General features: G+C 47.5%; 1 long non-coding RNA gene across 1 annotated transcript in view; it reads right to left on the reverse strand.

Moving 5' to 3' along the window:
- Positions 1-20,225, reverse strand: part of LOC120323461 — an 81,182-nt gene that overhangs the window by 33,239 nt on the left and 27,718 nt on the right. Inside the window, exon 2 of the long non-coding RNA XR_005563930.1 lies at positions 5,913-6,030. This is a non-coding gene — a long non-coding RNA (uncharacterized LOC120323461). The remainder of the gene's footprint in view (positions 1-5,912; positions 6,031-20,225) is intronic.

Below are 20,225 nucleotides of genomic sequence, written 5' to 3' on the forward strand. Positions count from 1 at the left end.
ACAAGAACTGCAGGGACAAGGAAGCATTTAAAGAAAGTTTGGGTAAGTTTTCATAAAACGAATATCAAATTTGCAGAAAGTTCTTCGCTATAAATAGATCAGGACGGGGAGCAGACATCAAACAACCACATATGCAAAGGGCCTCTGGCCAGCTTCTGGTCCAACTCCGCCACCCAGCCCATCTCCCAGCTTATTTCCACAGCAGCCCAAGGTGAAATTACAAGATCAAGTAGGGAAAAAAATAAAATAATAATCCCCTACTGTGGGTGCAGAGAGCTCTCAAGCAGGTCGAGCCTCCTCACCAGCACAGCAGGGTGAGCAGCACGTTCACCGGAGCGGGAGCTGCTGCTGGCCCAGCAGGGGCCAGAGGGACAGCCCCGGAGGTGCCTTCACCTCCTCAGCAGAGAAAAATGCAGAAACAGAGGCAAAACTCTGCCCTGGCTGCTCTAGAGCTGCTATGGCAGCAGAAAGGCAGGGCTGACCCTGCTGCTTCGAGAAGGCACGTTATCAATGCGGTGCCCAAGGCACCAGCAGAATAACTCCCTTGGAGAAGTACACAGCTAATTAATTCCCCACATACTGTGCTCTGTGTGTGCTGCTGAGCAGCCGTCATTGCAACCAGAAATTAGTCCAAGTGTGAATATGACCGAGTAGTCAGGAGCTGACTTATCCTTTGCCAACCCTCAGCCACCCATCATTGTGGCAACACCAGCCTAATGAGAATTTATGACCAGCCACTAGCCAGGGAAATTCACCTGGGCTGGAGGAAGGGTCATGGACCTTGCTTTCATGGGATTTTCCTTTGCTGAGAGGGCAGGTGTGCCTTGTGCTCCTCCTGAGGAAAAGGACAAGTAGTGCCAGCATAAATCATAGCATGGAAGCGCTCAGCCTGCTTCACGCACCCAAAGCACTTTGTGCCCCAACAGCCAGGGACCAACACGACATGGGAGCTGGTCATGGCAGTCCCTCCCCAACAGTCCCGGGCTCAGCTTTCCTTCATGGCTTGCTGTACATGGGAACCCACACAGGGATGAAACCAGAAATAAGGTGGTCTTCATGATGGTAGAAGAGGACCTGCATGGAGCACCTCACATCCACCTGGATATGGTCCAGGGGAGCGGGCAGCAGTCTGAAAGGCATTCCAGGAGATCCAGCTGTAGTCAGGAACTGTGTAATCTTTCGCTATAGGTGATTTTGCAAGCAATTATATAATTACTGCTTTCAGGATTGGCATAAAAGCACCATAGAACTGTGCCAAACTGAGCTCAAGACTTCAAAATTCTTGGAAACCTTTGATAGAGACAAGAGGTGGGACAGGTTCATGTCTGCAGTGCTTGTAGGAGACTCAGTGACAGAGGCTCAATTTTCTACTCTGCTGCAGATTTCCTGGATGGGACCAAATATACCATTTATCTCCCTTTCCAAAATGGAAATAACTTATTTCTATTAATTTGCAGCAGCACCATGAGCTGCTGCAGGCAGCTGTGTGTTGCCCAGTACAGCAGGGTGTCTAGCCCCATTAAAATAAAAACCCCAGCATTAGTAAGTGTTGCCAATTCAGGGCTCATATGACATGCTCAGACTCTGAAAATTCCTAAGAAATTCAGCAAAGTACAGGGCTCTGTCTTGCACTGACAGTATATTTTGTTTAAAACCTATTATAGACAGATAAATAGATATTACAAAATATACGTTAGATATACATATATACACACACACAGGACTTTAAAGCATTTCTGTTACATTTCTTCTCTAAGTGCTATTGTTTTTCCTATGCAACTTCAAACCCTGAACCAGGTATTTTAAAGCAATGAAATTATGACCAAAGGTATAAATACGTCTTAGCCTACCAGTGACTGACAACATGAGCTCCATTTTCATGCTTTATAACACCACCTGAATCACTAAATATATTTCTGTTCTTGTAAGACAGCATTCCACATAACTTTTATTTGTGAATAAAAGCAGAAAGATGCACACACATTGCTGAAATCAGGAATAAATTATTTTGGCAGAGCCCATTACTCTGGGAAGTAGTCTGAATACCAAGCTGGCAACATAAATATAGACCAAGACTAACGCTAGTCTGTCACCAGCATTTGCAGCACTTGTCCCAGACTCCCACATTACCTCTGCTGAGCACAAGTCAAAGCACCAACAGTGTGAATCCTCCCATTGCTGCCCACAGGCCCTGGGTCCATCATCAAGGGGCTCACTCTGCTGCCACATGGAAAGCAGCAGCCTCACACCTGGGTTTCTACCCACCCACCCTCATCACAAGTCAGCTGCTGCTGCTGCATGTTGAGTTGTGCCAACACCCAAGAGACCCAGTGCCAGCACTCTCATTGCAAGCCTGGGCACACACAGCCCATGGGCACATCAAACAAGAAGCACTGGGGAGGGCTGGGGTCCCTTAGGGCTCCCTACAAGGAATGATTAATAGCAGACACTTCCCTGTGGGAGAGAGAGCACTCTGGTACTTTTTGAGAAACAATGGGCAGCAGTTGAAGAGGACAGCAGTGGAAAAATATTTTTTTCCATTTAAATATGCAGCTAGCAGTATTCTTTAAGAAATACTGAATGACAGTGAAGAGAATCATCAAAACATCTTTCAGTCACTTTGCTTTTGCATTAGATCCCCTCTTACTGAGGTCAGGGCTGCCACCAACCTGCCCAAAGCAGAAGTGAGAGGTGACTGCCACGCTGCCCACACCACCCAGCCATGCTCTGCCACCCTCATGTGCCAGCTCCCAGCTGGCCCAAGAGTACTGCACACCCCAACAGCAGCCCTGCTCAGACCCTCAGCCTGCCTCCAGCTCTCTCCCTGAGGTTTGGTGTAACCCCACAGGCTGCAGCTGAGCTGAGGGCTCCTTCCAGCCACACGTGTGCCAGGGATTCCCCAGCTTTAATCCTGCTGGGAGTGCTTGGTTTGCATGAACTTTGGGCTCAAAATGGATGATGTATTCAAGTGGCACCCAACAACATCAACTAGTGTTGGATGTACGGAGTCGGGGTCTCGTTGCCACACCTGCCCTGTAATCCACGTTCACCTTTCATTGAATATGAGAACAAACCTGTCTGATCTATATCTATCCCACCCAAGAGCAGACATGGAACGATCTCTGTTGGTGTCAGCCCTGTTTCAGCCATGACACTAAAGACCAAAAAAGCTGTAGGCAATACATGCAAGAGTATTTTCTGAGGTATATTTGACCATTAATTTCAAATGCTGCTCCGCTTCTGAGGATTATATAAATAATCATAGTGACCACATCTTTCCTGTCTATCCACTATTTAAATGCCTTTTTCACTCCAGTCTTCTCATCAGCAAAGCATACCTTCAGGGTATCCTCGTATTTCTAAATATTCCAGAAACTGCAGATGATTTACTCTCACAGTCCTAATGTAGCTCAATCCATTCTCATTTTCTATTTGTGACAGCAGTAGTTTGCTAAAGAACATCGGCTCCTATCAGTTCGTATCGTTCATGACAACTTTACAGTATCTGATATAATTTCTAATTTTTGTGCCTCGAATGGCAATGCGTATCCCAGCAGCTGCGTGTTCCAGGGAAGCGCGAAGGCACAGTCTGCATCCTGCCACCAGATGGTACTCCATATGGACACAGCAGAGGAGGACATACTGGTGCTGCATCACCAGTGGCAATCCAGGCCCTTCCCCCTCAACATATTCTCTCTAAAGGCTGTACGTGGTGTTGGGGATCGTATATCTCAAGTTCTCTGTTCATTTCTGCATCCTACAGAGACCCAAAATGTGGTGGAGGCCACTTTAGTTTTCTGCTTCAGGGAGCTGCAGGCAAGTGTGGCCACCCTATTTGTGTGCACTCTGTCCCAAGCTGCTGTTCTGAGCTTGCACTGTTTCTGCTCCACCCACAAGTTCCTGAGCACCATCAGGATAGCTATAAACTCCACGTGGAGATAGATGGCATTTCTCCAGGGTCACATGTGTCCCAGTATGGTTTGGAGGCCACAGACCAGCTGCCATTTGGGTGGAGCAGAAAATCCAAACCCTGCCTGCTGCCAGCCAGAGGAGATCCTGGCCACTGCTCATTCTGCCAGAGGAGAAGAGGGAATCCCAGGATACCAGCCACATCCCAATGTCTGTAATTACTTATTGACCTGAACATCTTCACTTGTACCTTCAGGTAGAAAATCTGTTTGACATTCTGGAGCAGAATCGTCCAGACAGGATGATTGGACTGTCACCAAGGAGATTATTTTTCACTGAAGTAACATACCCATCCCTGCATGAGCTATGGATCTGAGAAACCTGTTATTGGAAGTTCCTCAGTACACCTCCTCAATGGATATTCACTCCCATGCACAGGCACTGGATGAGTTTTTATTTTCATACACAAACACTTGTACACACATGTTTCTTTCAAAGCCTGAGCACAAAACACAACCCATATCCCTATTTCTCCACTTCCCTGTGGCTGATGGCACCAAACACAAAGGAATATCACCCAAGTATGTGCCTGGAGACTGGACTCAGAAGAGGAGTATGTCTACTTTTTCACTGCATGAGGAAATGGAACATCTTCTGAATCACCAACCCCAGCAAAGCCTGTTAATATATATGTTAATAATAATATATGTACATAGATGAGCTTTCCTTTAGAGCAAATTCCAACGTTCATTTGTGGTATGTCCAGCATCAAGTGATCCATAATCCTGACTCAGGGCCCCAAAATGCTTGAGTTCAGCTAAATAATTATAAAGAAAATAAATACTGGGCTCTTATTCCCTTTCCTATTCCTGAACACAGAGGATGCACTATCTTCTCATGTACAAGAGTTCACATGTGAGCCCATCTGCATGTGTTTGTTGTGGTCATGCAGGATCTGGGCGTGCAGCAGCACCTCATAGCTGGGGCAGCAGCTCTGACCCCTCTGCAAGTGGCTGCTTCAGTGCCACGAGGAGAACACATCACCTGTTGCAGCAGCCAGGTCTGCTGTTGACCCTGTCCAAGACTGCTCTGCCTCCTGTTTCACTCACTGACACCCGATGAGTTGCCAAGACAACACAAGTCCGGAAGGGATGCCCAATCCTCTCTGAGGGGCTGAGGAAGGGGAAGAGCCAGGCACATGCCTGAACAAGTGCTCGCTCCCTAAACCTCCCCTGCTAGAGAAACTGCTGAGACTCTGCAGCCTGAAATCCCACTGGGCAGCAAAACAGCCTGACGACTCAGCACCGACTCAGAACAGCTTCCCCAGGAAAAGGAGCTCCCAAACTCAGCACCGTGGTCCTGTGATTCCCACCATCCCCTGAGTGTAGAGGGAGACAACCAGTCATTAGGTCCCCTTTGATCTTTTCCAGAATAAAAGGCTAAAAAAGAACAGATTGTTTTCTTAAAATGGAAGGGGGAGGGGGGAAGGAGAGAGGGCAAGAAGGAGCAAAATTGGCCTGCTAAGTTCATCTCAACCATAAGAAAAAGTCTTTTTAACTTCTCTTAATGAGGACTACTTTTTTCCAGATACTACCTAATTATTGCAAATTGCTTCATCTTTTAATTGTTACTGCGAGGCAACTAAACATTGTTACGTTGATTGCTCAAGAGTGGATTGTTAATGGTTTTAATCATTTGATAATCCAGTAATACAATCAATGTAACTCTGCACCTTGTAGGAATAATTTTTAGATCCACATGCTTGGAAACATATCTTCCTTTACCATATGTCAGCCTCCATGGGCCAGATCCTGCCAGCCTTCCCCAAGTGCAGCTGTACTCTCACACACGACTAGTCCCACATATCTCTGTGGGAACACCCAAATAGCATGGACTCATTTTATCTAGGTTTGGTCAAACTGGGCAGGCAAAGGGGAAGCCTGTAGGTTTGGTTCTGCGTTGCAGATGGGTGATCTCTTGTTGTGAGAGAGGGACCATCTTACCTTTCTGCCTCTTGTCTCAATGTTGCTTGGGATTGATCTTGGTAGCTGAGGTCTGATGTATCTGGATCCATGGCATCTCTGCAGCCTTGTTCCAAAGCAGTCAGACCACTGCTGTATTCTGCAAGGAGTCCCAAAGAAGAGAACCAGACTGTCAGGAGACACAGCTCTCACATGATGTAAAAATAACAGTGTTTGTCTCAAGTAGTATTTAGCCTCACTAACTGAACCTCAACCCCCTCAGCTTTAAGGCCCTTTATAATTTTGCTAGCAGAAGCTGTTGGTTCCCTGAAGTCCGATGGTCCCACAGTTGGGGGAAGAGATGCTTCTGCCCCATAGGCCAGGGACTTTGGACATGTCACTCTCAGTCAGATTTTTCAGCTTCAAACTGAGTGCTTTTGGAAGCTCAATTGTCCACTGGGGGTGCAGCATTGTACAGGTGGGACAGGACAGGCCATCCCATCCCCTCACTTCGGTTCATCCCCGCATGCAACCAGGAGTGGTTCTCACTGGAAATCACAGGGGGAGTCCCCAAAATGCATCTTTGAGGCATAAGAAACAGCACTGGAGGTTGAATTCCTTCAGAGTTGCTGGGAGAGAGGGGAGGAGGAGCATCGCCTGACAGGCTCAGTCAAAAAAGTCAGTTCTGACAGACAGCAAGGAGACTAATGAACTAAAGAGTTGCTTTGATTTAGTCTTCAAGGAAAAGGAGACAATTAAGAGACTGTGTAATTCAATAACAGTTAGCAGGAAAAGGAGCTGTCACAGGCAGAAGAAGGACTGCCAGAGCACAGACACCCTGCAGAGGAACAGAGCAGTGGGACACAGCCATGCACAGCCCTAGGGCTGGAAGGACCTGTGTGAGACCTCTGGACTGTCCCCAGCACCTTGGGGAGGATGAGAGAAGGTGAGGGGGAAAACATCCTGTCTCTCAGGACAGCAAGGGGAAATTGGGAAAACCACAGATCTTTTAACATTAGATAAAATGAAAGGGCATTAAATGAATCATGCAGGGGAGTACCCACTGACCAACTAAAGAGATGAAAGTCAGGCAAGCCCCATCCAGGCAAAGGGGGTCAGAGCAATTTATCCCCAACTTTTCTAAAAAGGCCTTAAGAGCAGTAGGATCCATTTTTATTAGAGCTTCATTTTCTCACTTGCAGGGAACATGTTTGCCATCAGTGGTCAAGGACACGCTGATGCTCACTAGCCAAGGATCCATGGTGTCAGTCAGGACCAAAACTGAGCCTTCTCTGTCAATGTCAAATGGAGCAGTACCAGGTCCTGGCAGCAGCAACCACCTAAAACAGGCGTGTGAAATGCAAGCTGGTTCTGGCAGTCAGAAGCATGTAACTGAATTAGTGAGATTTTTTTTTCTCTGTCACCTCTCCCTTTACTTAAAGGCAACTTCTATCCCCAACAGAGCGAGGAAAACCTGCTAAAGATAAGCTCTTTTGTGGAGCAGAACATCTGGTAGGGAGGCAAGAACACCCAGGGGCTGGAACAGCCACAGAAGGTGTGAGATGCTGCCACCCACCCTGGCGTAGGGGACTTGACCCGTGGGGTTATCCCCTCAGTCCAGGCAACAATCTCATTGCCTGACACTAGCTTAGCACAGCCCTTGCCTCTGCAAACTGCCCATCTTTATGCTCACAATTAAACCAAGTCCACAGGACTCTGAGCAAGCTGCTTGCTGATGAGCCTTCCCTGAGCAGGACCAGAGAGATGCTGAGCACAACCACGATTTTACAAATCCAAGCCCCAGTCTGGCCAGGTTGTTGGGCAGAAAAGCTCTGGAGTCTCATTACATGATCAAGGCCTTGAAGAAGTCCTTCTGACAGTGCAAATGTGATATTTTAACTTTAGATTTTACACAAATTCTGCTCATTGTTATTGGCAGCTCATCAACAGAGAAGGGCTCAGAGACCATCGTGTCAGATACTATATCTATCACTAGGAAGATCCTCAGGTGGGTGGTTGGAACTACACAGATCATAATTTTTATTACCAAAACATTATATGGCTACTTACATAGTGTAAATGAGATGAACTACAAGAGCAGAGATGTACTGCTGATTAAAAATACATGTGCAAGTACCTCAACAGTTCAGAGTCCAGTGGGCAGAAATGTTAAGTGGGGTCCCACTGAGTGTCCTGCAAGGTCAATATGATTCAATAGTTTTATTAACAACTTGGAAACCAGACGAAGGGTATGCTAATGAAATCTAAGCATTTTACCAGGATGGGAGGGTAGCAAATAATTTGCAAGACAGAAATAAAATGCAATACAAGCTTGATGAATTAAAGAAGTGGCCTGCAATCAATACAAAGAGATTCAGCAGGACAAATGCAGAAGATTAACACATAGCAAGGAATAAACAAAAGGACAGAGGCTGTATGGAGATATCTGGCCAAACAGCTATACAACAGAGAGTGGTCTGGGGGAATGATCGATTGAACAGAAGTCAATAACACCAGGCTGCTGCAACCCGGAAAGGTAATTATTCTGCTCTTCCCCCAGTGCTCGTCAGGCTCCTGTTTGAAGCAGCACACCCATATCTGGGCATCACATTGTAACAAAGACAGACAAGCCAGAAGGAGTTCAAAGGACAGCAAAAAAATACCAAAAGAACTGGAAAACAAAAACCTTTGTGTGCATATGAGAAATGAACTGCAAGTGAGGGGCCTGACTCTGCTTTTCCTGTCCCTGCTGTTCCCAGGACCCTACTGAGGTGCAGCCCCGAGAAACTGAGGCTGGTCTCAGGCACAGCATGGGGAGAGACTTGTTAAACAACAGGATGCTACAGATGGACTAAAGGGATGCAACATAGATGCTGGGGTTAATTAGGGCTCACTTTGCCCTTGGTGAAATTGCAGCATTGGGCCAAAGCTCCAGCAGGGAAAATTTAGGGGATATTTAACTCTGTAGCGTTTCTGAAAATTCAGGCAATGAAAGCAATGAAATACCAGAACCCTCCTCTTGCACGGAGCTGACACCAACCAGACCACCACCAAAAAAAAAGAAGAAGAAAAAAAAAAAGACCCAGGGTCCAGAGAAGTCTCCAGTTGGAAATGTTCCACCTACCTCCATGCCACATCTGAAACAAGCCCCATCACACTCAGCCCCTACAGACCCTCCTGAGAAGGGGAAATTTGGATGCTGCAGAAAGCCCAGGGCACCCAGGAGCCCCACATAAACTCAGGACTGAGGGTCAACTATCCCCCACAGCAGTAATGCACCACACATACAGCACTCCCACTGCTATCAGACCTGCTGCAATTAAAGCAGAAACGAGCTCTCCACCCTTTGGTGATGGCTCAGAACTGTCAGAAATCAAACCTACTTGGCTGCAGCTGGAGCAAGGACCCATCGGAGCTCCCTCCGCCCCAGCACTGAGAACTGGAGGAGGGAGCAGGAGCTGGAGGAAGGCAGAGCCTGGAGAGGAGCCAGAGCATCGCTCAGTGCTCCAGCATGGAGACAGAGGTCTGCAACTCTGCAGCACAGTGTGCAGACTCCTGCCAAAAGCCCAATTGCACCATCTGCCAAATTAATATTCCTATTTTTAATATCTCGTTTAAAGGGAAACATTAAGGGGAAAAAGGAGAGAAAAATAGAACACCACCTCACTGATTAGATTTGTAAGCTCTGTAAGGAATCACACCAGACATTGGGTCTGCTTCTCTCCTGTCCTCCTGTGATCAATCCTCTCTCCAGAGGTGCAGGGCTGGCGGGTCGAACACAGGGAAATGCACCACTGAACACCATGCTGCTGCTGCCACTGCCACTTAGTGAGGAAAGCAGAGCAGGGAGACTTGAGGAGATGAATCAACATGGTTCATTTCTCTGTGAGGAGCTCTTGCCCTGTCCTATTTCCATCCTGGAAGCAGCCCCTGCAACCTTGCTTCTCCTGGAAGGCACGTAGGAATTGCACTCTGAACATGAAAGAGAAAGGGGTGAAAAGTGGAGGGGAGAGAGAAAGAAGGATGGAAAATCCCTTCGGTGAACAGAAATGGAACACACAAGCCATGTGTCAGGGAGGAGACAGCCTGTGGAGTGGGCAGCAGTGCCTGATGCTGAATTAGCAGGGGAGCACAAACAAGAGGCAGATGCTGGGAGCCACGGCAGCGTTATCAACTGCTGCCGAGCTGGGGCAGGGGCTGATCCTGGCTCCCAGCCAGCCACAGGGTCCCCCTTCCAAGAGTGGCACCTCCTGAGGCTCGCCCAAACAGCTCCCGGGCTGAACGGCAGCCCCCACTGCTGATGCTAATGGAATTAAACATTAATATGCTAAACTGAATGAAGAGTGAGAGAGGGGCTTGGATTTCTCTAGGTAGCAGACATGTCTGAGGTTAATGCCTGCCAATTCTTATTTGCTCTGCGATGTCAAAATCCATGTCCTTATTAGCCAGCCCATTAGTCCCCCGAGGCCAGTAGCCCATTAGTTCTGTCCTGGTCCTTGCCAGCACTTATTGCTCTCAAAGAGATTCACTCTCGCCGCCAGGCAGAGTGTTTATAGCTGACCTGTTCCCACCTGGCATCCCTGACTGGGAGCCCTTGCAGGGGCCCAGCCTGGGGTGTTACAAAGCCACCCTCAAACAAAGTGCTCGGGGAGTGCTGGTTTTACCTCTGCTGCCCTGGTTTGGTACTGAGCAGGGTCATCCTGCATGGTCTTTGGGATCTGAAAGGTGAGATGGGCTTCCTCACCTTCCTCTTCCTCCTCCAAAACATTTTGGGTCTGCTCTGATTCTCTCATCCTTGATTTGACATTATGGATATTATGAGACAGGAAACTTGTCTTCTGTTTGCCTATAAAACACCACTTTGTACATAATTAATACTAATAATTAGCAGGCATAACTATTAGAGACAAAAGATCACAAACCTCATTAGGCTGTCAGTCCCTTAAGCTCAGCAACTGTTGTGTGTATGGACATGGGTGCAGTGAGGGATCTCCAGCCATGGCTCCCACCGACTGGGAGCTGAGAGCACCACAGACTGAGTACTTTGCACCAGCACAAAGTTTGACCTCTTCACTCTCACCACTGTAAATAGAGACTTGCTGTCAATAGGTTGTGAAGCACTTCTCTACTGACACCTGGATTATCATCCCTGTCTTACAGATGGATAAACGAGGCATGCAGGGCACACAGGGAGCTGTGAGATGGGCCTTGACTCAGGTCAGGCAGCATGCTGGGAATCTAACCCAGATTTTCTACAGCACTTCTATATTTCCCAGCTTTAAATTAATCCTAATGCAAGATAATATAAGATAAAAAGGGTGAACAGTGCCTTCTTCACCCCTCAAGAGAAGAGCTACTCACTCTCACAGTTTTCTTACATTTACATACCAGGCCATGGCAGGGAAATAAATTTTCTCCTCCTGCAACCATGACAGTAAACGGTCCAAGCTCAGTTCAGATCCCTACATTTGGTGTGGATATCTTCCCAAAAGAAGATCACCAAAGACACTGTAGATAGGAAATTTGCCATAGGACTAGTATCTTCTATCTCCAGAGTAAATACTTGCCCAGAAGGTCCTCCCTGTGCAGGCAGGATCCTTCCATTTATTTTTATTCCAAAACCTCAGATTTAGCAAACAATGAAGCAGGTACTTACCTTTAATCAAGCACATTAGTAGCCCCATTGAAGTCAATAAGACTTCTCAGGTGCTTAAAGCAAAGAATGTGCTCTGAGTGTGCTGCTAAGCCAAAGGAAGTGGTGGCTGATGAAGAAAGAGAAAAAGCAGCCAACAAATGAACCAGAACTATCTGCAAATGACTCCCAACTGGGCAGGCTCCCTTCTATCTCCTTATACTGCTTTGCTTGCTGAAGAATTTTTCATTATGAATACAGAGCTCCTGCTGCTGCCACTGCTTTTAAATGGTGCTTAGTAATGCCAAACCCTTGGGGTACACCACAGACACAGCCTGAGCCTCCCTGAGCGTGGAGGGCTGGTAATGGGAGGGAGGTCAAAGTATGGCTGTGTTTCTAAGTGGAAAATAATCCAGTAGCCACCATAAGGGGAATGTTGTGCTGGAAACACTCCTACTTGAGTTAGGCTAGCCCAAACTCAAACCGTGGCCCAAACATACTGGTGATGTCTGTAACATAATGATGAGCATCCAAAAATAGCTATGAACATGGTGAGGGGCCCAGAGGGGAAGCCATACAAGGAGCAGCTGAGGTCACTTGGCTTGGTCATCCTAGAGAAGAGAAGGCTGAGGGGAGATCTCATTGCAGTTACAACTTTCTCACAAGGGGAAGCAGAGAGACAGGCACTAATCTCTTCTCTCTGGTGACCAGTGACAGGACCAAAGGGAACGGCATGAAGTTGTGTCAGGGGAGATTTAGGTTGGATATTGGGAAAAGGTTCTTCAACCAGAGGGTGGTTGGGCACTGGAACAGGGTGCCCAGGGAGGTGGTCATGCCACCAAGCCTGCCAGAGTTTGTCTGGACAATGCTCTCAGGCACATGGTGAGATTCATGGAGCTGTCTGTGCAAGACCAGGTATTGGACTGTGGGTCCCCTCCAACTCAGGATATTCTATGATTCTGTGTCCTCCAGAGACAACTGGCAATCACACTACAGGGACAAACATCATGCAGCTCTGCATCCCACATTATTCTGTGATTTTTCCTTCCTAGTTGAGCTGCAGCCCGTGAGGGCACCTTGAGAAATGCTTCCCACAGTGTTCTCTGAATGTCCTACCTCATCTACCTTCCTGCTTTCTGGAGTGGATTTCTCCACACTTGGCAAAACCAAATGAGCAGTTCAGAACCAATGTGTGGGCAGGTAGATTTGTGTTATGATATGATTGTTAACCTATGTCAAAAATCTGAGGTTTGCAGATTGCCATGGGAAGGTGGCTGTGGACACTTGTGAGTGAGGCTCTGCACTGTGTACTGTGCTTTGCTCAGCCATCCGTAAGACTGAGAATAAGCACCTGGTAAAACCAGTTCTTCCTAAAGGCTCAAAATTCATGTTTTACAAATAAGCCCTTAAAAATTCACCATTTTGTGCAAGTAAACTACCATAAAGTATTCACAATGTTCAAAGTGAATCTGAATGCAAAACAATTCTTCCCTTTTTCATGTGAGAAGTTGCAGAAGATATTACCCTCAGCTCCAGTCCTGGGAGGCAGAGCCGTTTTGGAGAAGCTTCTCCATGTTCTCTATTGCTTTTTAAAGACATTATAGGTGGCAGTTTGATTTTTATTAATTATTTCTATTGCAGCAAAACATAAGGCTGATCTGATGATGCTCTTATTTTGTGTAGGAGTAGCAAATAATGAGATTATCAGGTTGTGTACTGCCTATGAAATGCTCTATTTGGGACTTGTAATATTTGTTGCAACATACCCTGTAGACAGTATTTATCAAAGCAATGAAAAAGAATCCATAATATTCAGCTATCTGTTGCTACCTCCATGATAGGATTATGATGGCAATTCGAGGAAACACTTGGACAAGTTTCAGTGTCCTCCCCAACACGGACCACACATGACGACCACCACGGACAATAAAAATTAACTATCAGCCTGCTTCAACATGTGTCCTTGAATGGAGATGTAATTTACAGACATGCAAATGGTGAGCACCATGCTTGTCCTGTGGCCAGCTGGAGGTGACCTCCCACAGGCTGGTGGACCTGTTCTGTGAGTGAGTGCTCCTCCTCTGTGCAAAGTCACCTCTCCCAGCATCCAGCATCTGTGGAGATGGTGTGAGTAGTGGTGGCAGCTGACTGCACCAGCTGACAGCTCCAAATACTCACAAACCAGCTGGGGAGCAGCAGGTCCACCATTCTTTTCAATCTTTTCATCCAGTACCTGCCCTTTTTGTCAGGGATACCAATGTGCCAGACAGGAGATGGATATCTATTCAAGAACAGGATCCACTATATATGAAGGGAGAGAACTGCTGACAGAGAGAATGTAGCTTACTATTTAAATCCCACTTTAAAAAAATGTCTTTTTTAATAAAATTTCCTTAGAAGAGTCTCTCTTGTGTACACAAAGCCATGGGGAGATTTCCCAAAGGGTACAACGGAGATTACAAGATACAGCTTAGGCTGGAGCGTCAGGGGGTGGATGCTTTGAACTCAGGGGGTTTCTAAAAGCACAAGGGAAATCCTTCCAGAGTTGAAGTATTTCATAATGTTTTAATAGGGGACAAATTACTCATTTTTTTCCACCCTCTGCAGATCCGTCCAAAGAACCACAAACATTTTTCCTCCCTCAAATCATTCTCTAGTGAGAGTGATAACAATGCATCCCCAATAGCCTACTCCACCTATAGATCTCAAAGCGCTCGATAAAGTTTCACAGGTTTCATGAGAGCTGCTTTTCTGGGGCAGGGAGAGGTGAAGTGACTTCACTAAAGACCTAACCTAAGTAGTTGAATCAAAAAAACCCTTATTATAGTAACACAAAAGCTTCGTTTGGGATGCTACAATTTGACATCATCCCAAAAAATATAATGCTTTAGGGCATGACTCCACAGCCATTAACGTTTGTGTAAGGCTTTCCATTGACATCAGTGGAAGCTGGGTCTGCCTTTTAAAAGCTATCCCTTCATCCACTCAGACAAGCTTTTTTTTTTTTTTTTTTTTTTTTTTTTTTTTTTTTTTTTTTTTTTTTTTTTTTTTTTTTTTTTTTTTTTTTTTTTTTTTTTTTTTTCCCATTTGCAGCTGATGTTCTCCAGCCTGTTTTCTGGAAAGCGACGACTTTTCCATTTTCACATAGAGCAACTTTATTTCCATGGTACGCCAGTCTGCTTGGGATGTCATGGAGTGGCTCACAGTGAACACTAACGTGACATGACAGGCAGATGCAACTCGCTGAGCTCTGCCTCAGCAGGACAAGCCAGGGAAGAAGTTTAAAGCAGCTTTTTTCCAAGGAAACATGATGGAAAGGGAGGGGAGAAGGGGAAGACTGAATCCCCCATTTCTGCTTCCAAACAGAGAGACCTATAATTTTACAGCCAGGTTTTAGTACCAGCATGGCACTGCGTCCCCAGAGCCATTGGGAACAGTGAGGCACAGTCAGCCAAGCCAGGGACAACCACAGCATCTCAAGCCAGGGTGACATGTCTCTCTGCATGATTTACCAGCTCACAGTCACACAGCCAAGTTATGCACAAGCTCGGATTTGCCTCTCCAAACACCCAGGAGACATCCTATAACGGAGGGACAAAACCAATAAATGCTGTCACCTACCCAGGCTGTAATGCCTCGGATTGGCAGCAAGACACTGAAGCACATGGGTGAGTGACAGAAAGAAGGGAGCGTCCCATGTCTGCAGTGGCAGGGAGGGGCTCATGGAGCCCCTCCCTCCGGAGGAGAATGGGTAGAGGCTGGGTACCCCCACAAGCTCTCTTCACTACCAACTGAGGAGCAGGACCTGGCCAGCCCTGCTGGCAGGTGTGAGCAGCCCCCACAGGCACTCACTGCTGTGCTCCCACTGCTGTCTGCAGAGGAGCTGGCTCAGCAAAACACCCTTCCCAAACCCTGGCTTTGGTCTCACAGCAGCCACGCAGACTTCTCTGGGAATATTTGCCATTATCACTTCATTATCTCCCTGTGTATGCTTCCCTGCTTTCCCAAGCCAGCCTGAAAAAACTCCCAGCAAGAACAAGTGTTGCATCAGGGGTGAAACAGCTCAGCACAGCTTTGGGCTAGAGCCTGCCTTCGCAAGGTGTAATATTCCAGCCACACACCAGACACCATCACTCCTTGGACAGGGGGAGTATTTATGATGACCCCAGAGCCTGCATTAATTCATTTCCCGTGATCCAGAGGCTGGAAGACAACCCTCAGCTTCAATAGGACATTGGCTCAAGTCCATATACATCAAACTGTATCTGCAACATCCAAGCTGTCCCCATCTGTTACCCTGACTGTAAAGTTACAGATGAGAAGCCAGGAAAGTTATAAAGTACAGTGTGTAATCCCTGCTCTCCTGCAGATATACGGGGCACATTTCACTTCTCACACTGTGCATAATCCCACCTGTCCCCACGGACAACCAATACTGCAGAGACATCGGCACCTGTGCAAGGCTGTCAGCACACCCAGCTCAGTGCCAGCAGAATTAAGGTCAGCTCACATCTTGCAGAGCCCCAAACATGTACTTTTCAGAAGCTTCAAGCAGGTTGAGATAATTAATATCAATATTTATTCATATTCATTAATATCCATTCTATATGGCATAGAACACAGTCTCGGGATCCTGTGGAGCGCTCTGGGCGCTCTTTCAGAAGGCAGGATTGCTTCTTCCAGCACATTTTGCAGGACTGTATCTCTCCAGCCCTGGGGCCATGAGAGCCATGGACTGGGCTGGGCAATGCCCGTCTCGCCCTCTCCCCTCCACCTGAAGTACAACACTCTCCAAACCTCACTGGGCAGGGACATTTCTGTGAGGTTCGTGACTCCCTTTGGCTGCACAAAGCCTCAGGGGAGCCCAAGGTTTTGTGGGTGCTTTCTCCAGGGGCACTGGGGAGCCTTTCTGATGTCCCCCTGCCCTGTCCGCCTCCCCGGTGCAGCCGCCCGGCAGCCAGCGCTGCAGCCGCGGAGCGGGCGCTTCCCGGGAAGGGTCGGTGTCAGGATGAACAATGACTGCGTGGCAGCGCTGGGAAGCGGCACAACAGACTCTCAACACAGAAATTACTCCAGGCACAAAGAAAACACCAACAAAGATCATACTCAACAAAGAGAGGCAGAGATTTCACAGCCGACGAGAAGAATAGAGACTTTAAAAGCTGCTTTCATTTCACTTTGCAGCTCTGTCCATCGACAGTAAAACTCCAGAAACGTTAGGGCTTGGGGCACACTGCAGGTCACCAGGATTTCCTCGTTTATTGCTTGTTTCTTATATGAGCTCACTACAAACACAGGAGTCCTCGTCCTCTTTGCATTGTTTGGAAACAGCGGGAATGAATGGGATCTTTTTTTTTCCTCTCTTCTTCCTCTGAAGGGCTGCAGTAATGAGCAGAGGATGTAGTTCACTTCTCTGAGAGGGGAGGCTATTAGAGCTGGTGCTAAACACCCACATCAGAGCGGCTGCAAAGCAACGGCTCCCTCCTCTCCTCAGGGAAGTCACAATCCAACAGCTCCACTCAGAAAGACAAAAAGGAAGGCACTACTAAAGGACATCGCCGAAAGGACTGACTTCTCCCACTCCCACGCATGAGCGGTTCCCCTGCATGCAGAGGTTATGCTATGGGACTGGGGCTGTGGGTCATCCCCGAGATTTGGAATGGAGTGGCTGCAGAGAGTGGATCCAACAGGAAGACAATGACACAGTCAGTGTCCAGAGGGATGCCTCCTGACGCCGAGGAATTTAGCTTCTCTGAAAACCCCTGCCACGAGGCCAGGCTGAGATCTGCTGTGACCCTAAAAGAGCTTATCACCTTAAAGTAGGTTAGTGTGTTAATAAATTAATTATGCACTGAGGTAGCCAGTTGTCTGAGGAGAGAAGGATTAAAATTACCTCCTAGATAAATCAGGAGCAAGATATCCTGTGGGAAAGGTAAAGGAAGGAAGATCTAGACCCAAAGGGTTCCTGCAAGAATCCTAGAGAAAAGCCTGGAGGTGAGACTTGCCCTGCATGCCTATTACTGCAGCGTGTGCCTTGGTGGTGGGGCCCCTGCCTGGAGTCAGCATCCCCCGTGTTCAGTGACTGCCAGCACCACCATCACCCAGCACACAAACCACATGGGAGAACATGGGTACTGGAGGTGATGCCAACCTGTAGCTAAAGCTGCCAAAAATTCAAGGGCTGTCGCTGAACTCTCAGCAGGATGAGATAAACACTCCAGGAGCGCCTCGTCCCTCCTCCCCTGAGCAGGCAGTGATTACTAAGGACATTTCCATGAGCGGTGTATGATCTTTATTTTTTCATGCACAATGACCTTTAAAAGTACTGGCTAAGCTATTTGCATTGCCTGGCCCAGAGTTCCAACAGACAGCAGGGAGACAAGCATTAACCTTAATGGCTAAATCACTTCATGCCACTGCAAAGATGGAACACTCCCATGAGTCGGCAAAAGACCATTTTCATTTGATTATTATATATTTAAGCAGCAACAGGCGTCTCTTAAAGACCAAAGTTACAAGCCTGCCAATGCTCCCCTGGTTTTCTGGAGGGGCAGCCCAGGAAACACTTTGGGATTCTTTGTGAAGGAGGCAGGACACCTTTGAAGGCACCTTGCTGGGATGAGGTGAGGTGGGGTGGGAGAGGCCATGCCCCAGCATGGTCATGCTGCCTGCAATGGCTCCTCTGCTTCTACTACACAGGAGCAGGTGTTGGAGAGCTGCAAACCCAGGTTTGACCCCTGAACCACCCTGCAGCACTGACTGAAAGTTTGTGACTCCTTGAAACTGGGATCTCACACTTTTTTTCAGAGACAGAGTAATGTGTAAGTTGTATTTATATCCATGGTAAAGAAGCAGCATAAAGAGCATGTAAACAATATCACAGTCCCCTCAGCACCTGACTTAGGTGAAAATACCTGCTTTGGAGTGGGTTTATTTGTGTGTTCATACACACAGAGCCCAGAAGGTGTAAGCAATGCTAAATATAATTCCTAGAATTGCTCGTGGCAAAATGTTGTGTCTTACTCAGACAGCTCTGATAATTAAAACCTCTCTTCTACTCAAGGTCAAAATACAGCCCTCATCCAAGGCACACGTACTTCCATGGAAAGGTTTGAACTGATCTTTAGAGATTCCCATAAAGGATCCATGTGCTATACCTCTGACAGGCACACAGACACCTCCAATAATACAGTTGTTTCCTAGCAGCTCCCAGAATTGCTCTGCAATGATTGTGGAAGGAAGATGACAGCGAATGCTACAGGAACCACATGGCAAGGTGTGCACCTGTGCTCCGACCCAGCCAGGGCACTCGCTCGAGCTTCTCCCCTTTCATCACATCAGCTTTAATGACTGCTTAGAATCAGACCTTGTAGAGATTGCAGCACTCTCTAAGGCACAGCTAGTGCTTTAATTCCAACCTGGAGTGCTGTCTTTAAGCCACTGATGTCACCTCTCCCAGTGGGTGGCTTGCAGCCCATTCCAGGCACTGAGAGTGTTCTGCTCCAGAGGCTGAGCAGCACCTCTATCTCCATGTATCCCTGTGCGCAAGGAGAGCCATGCTGCTGAAACCATGTGCAGAACAGGATTCCTCACCTGGCTCTGCCTGCTGCTTGCTTGCTTCTCCACTCACCCTCGCAAACCTGGGCTGTCCCTGACAAAGACATCCCAAAGAGGGCTCCAGGCTGCAGAAACCTCCAGGCTCACAATCCATTCCTCGCACAGATAACAGGGATGACACCATGGTGGGGGAGTTGGAACCAGATGATCTTTAAGGTCCCTTCCAACGCAGATCATTCTATGATTCTATGATATGGCATTCTACCTGGCCCAGTCAAAATGCAAGCACAAAGTGAATCCTGGTGATGAGTCCAGACCTACAGCATGGACATGGAGAGGTGAACGTGCCCAGGGAATGTGCAGGCACCTGGAAAAGCCAGCTCCCTGCTTGAGAGGTCAAGGGCTGCTGGCAGAGGGCACAGGAGACACAGGTAACATCTCCAGCAACCAGAGGAAGATTTGACACAGGACATCTGTCAAAGCCCTCGTACTACAAACAATTCGAGAGGAAGCATGTGATGGTATTATTGGAGCTTGTATTGTGCCATTCTTCATGTCCTTTTGTCATTTAAGAGAGACTTTTGTGACAGCATTTGCCTATCACTTGTAATTCCGTGCAGGTTTGTGAAGTGCCCTATTTAAAAAAAAAACCACCATACATTAGATTTCCCTATTCTCATTTTTCATGATGTACAATACTGTCTAAATCAGTTTAAGATCAGGCTTGTACATCATCTCTGGAAATGAATACAAATACCTCTTATTCCAGTCAAATTAAATAATCAGGAGATACAGTGGCCATTCGCATATTGAATATGAAGAAACACAAACCCTGGAGTTTTCTGCTGCTGTGAAAGCACCCACACTGCAGCCTTTCCATGCCGGAGTCACTACCCCAGGGAGAACCGATGCCAGCACAGTTCCAGCCAGGAGCAGCGCTGTGAGGATGACCCCAACCCTGTGCCAATGGCTGCATCCAGCAAACTCCACAGAGCCACAGCCAGGACAGGAGCAGTGGTGCTGCGGGAGCCAAGGAGCATCACCAGTCCCTGCAGCAGCCTTGGGCCACAGGTGGTCTGTGACGGGGTCCTCAGGAAGTCCCCGCTGCACCTCTTCTCCTCCCCAAAGCCAGAGGGATGCAGACACCAAGCATTGCATCAGCAGGT

The sequence above is a fragment of the Pipra filicauda genome, unplaced genomic scaffold (assembly GCF_003945595.2).
Source record: "Pipra filicauda isolate LSUMZ 115617 unplaced genomic scaffold, ASM394559v2 scaffold268_size1050017_pilon, whole genome shotgun sequence".
NCBI classification, from domain to species: domain Eukaryota; kingdom Metazoa; phylum Chordata; class Aves; order Passeriformes; family Pipridae; genus Pipra; species Pipra filicauda.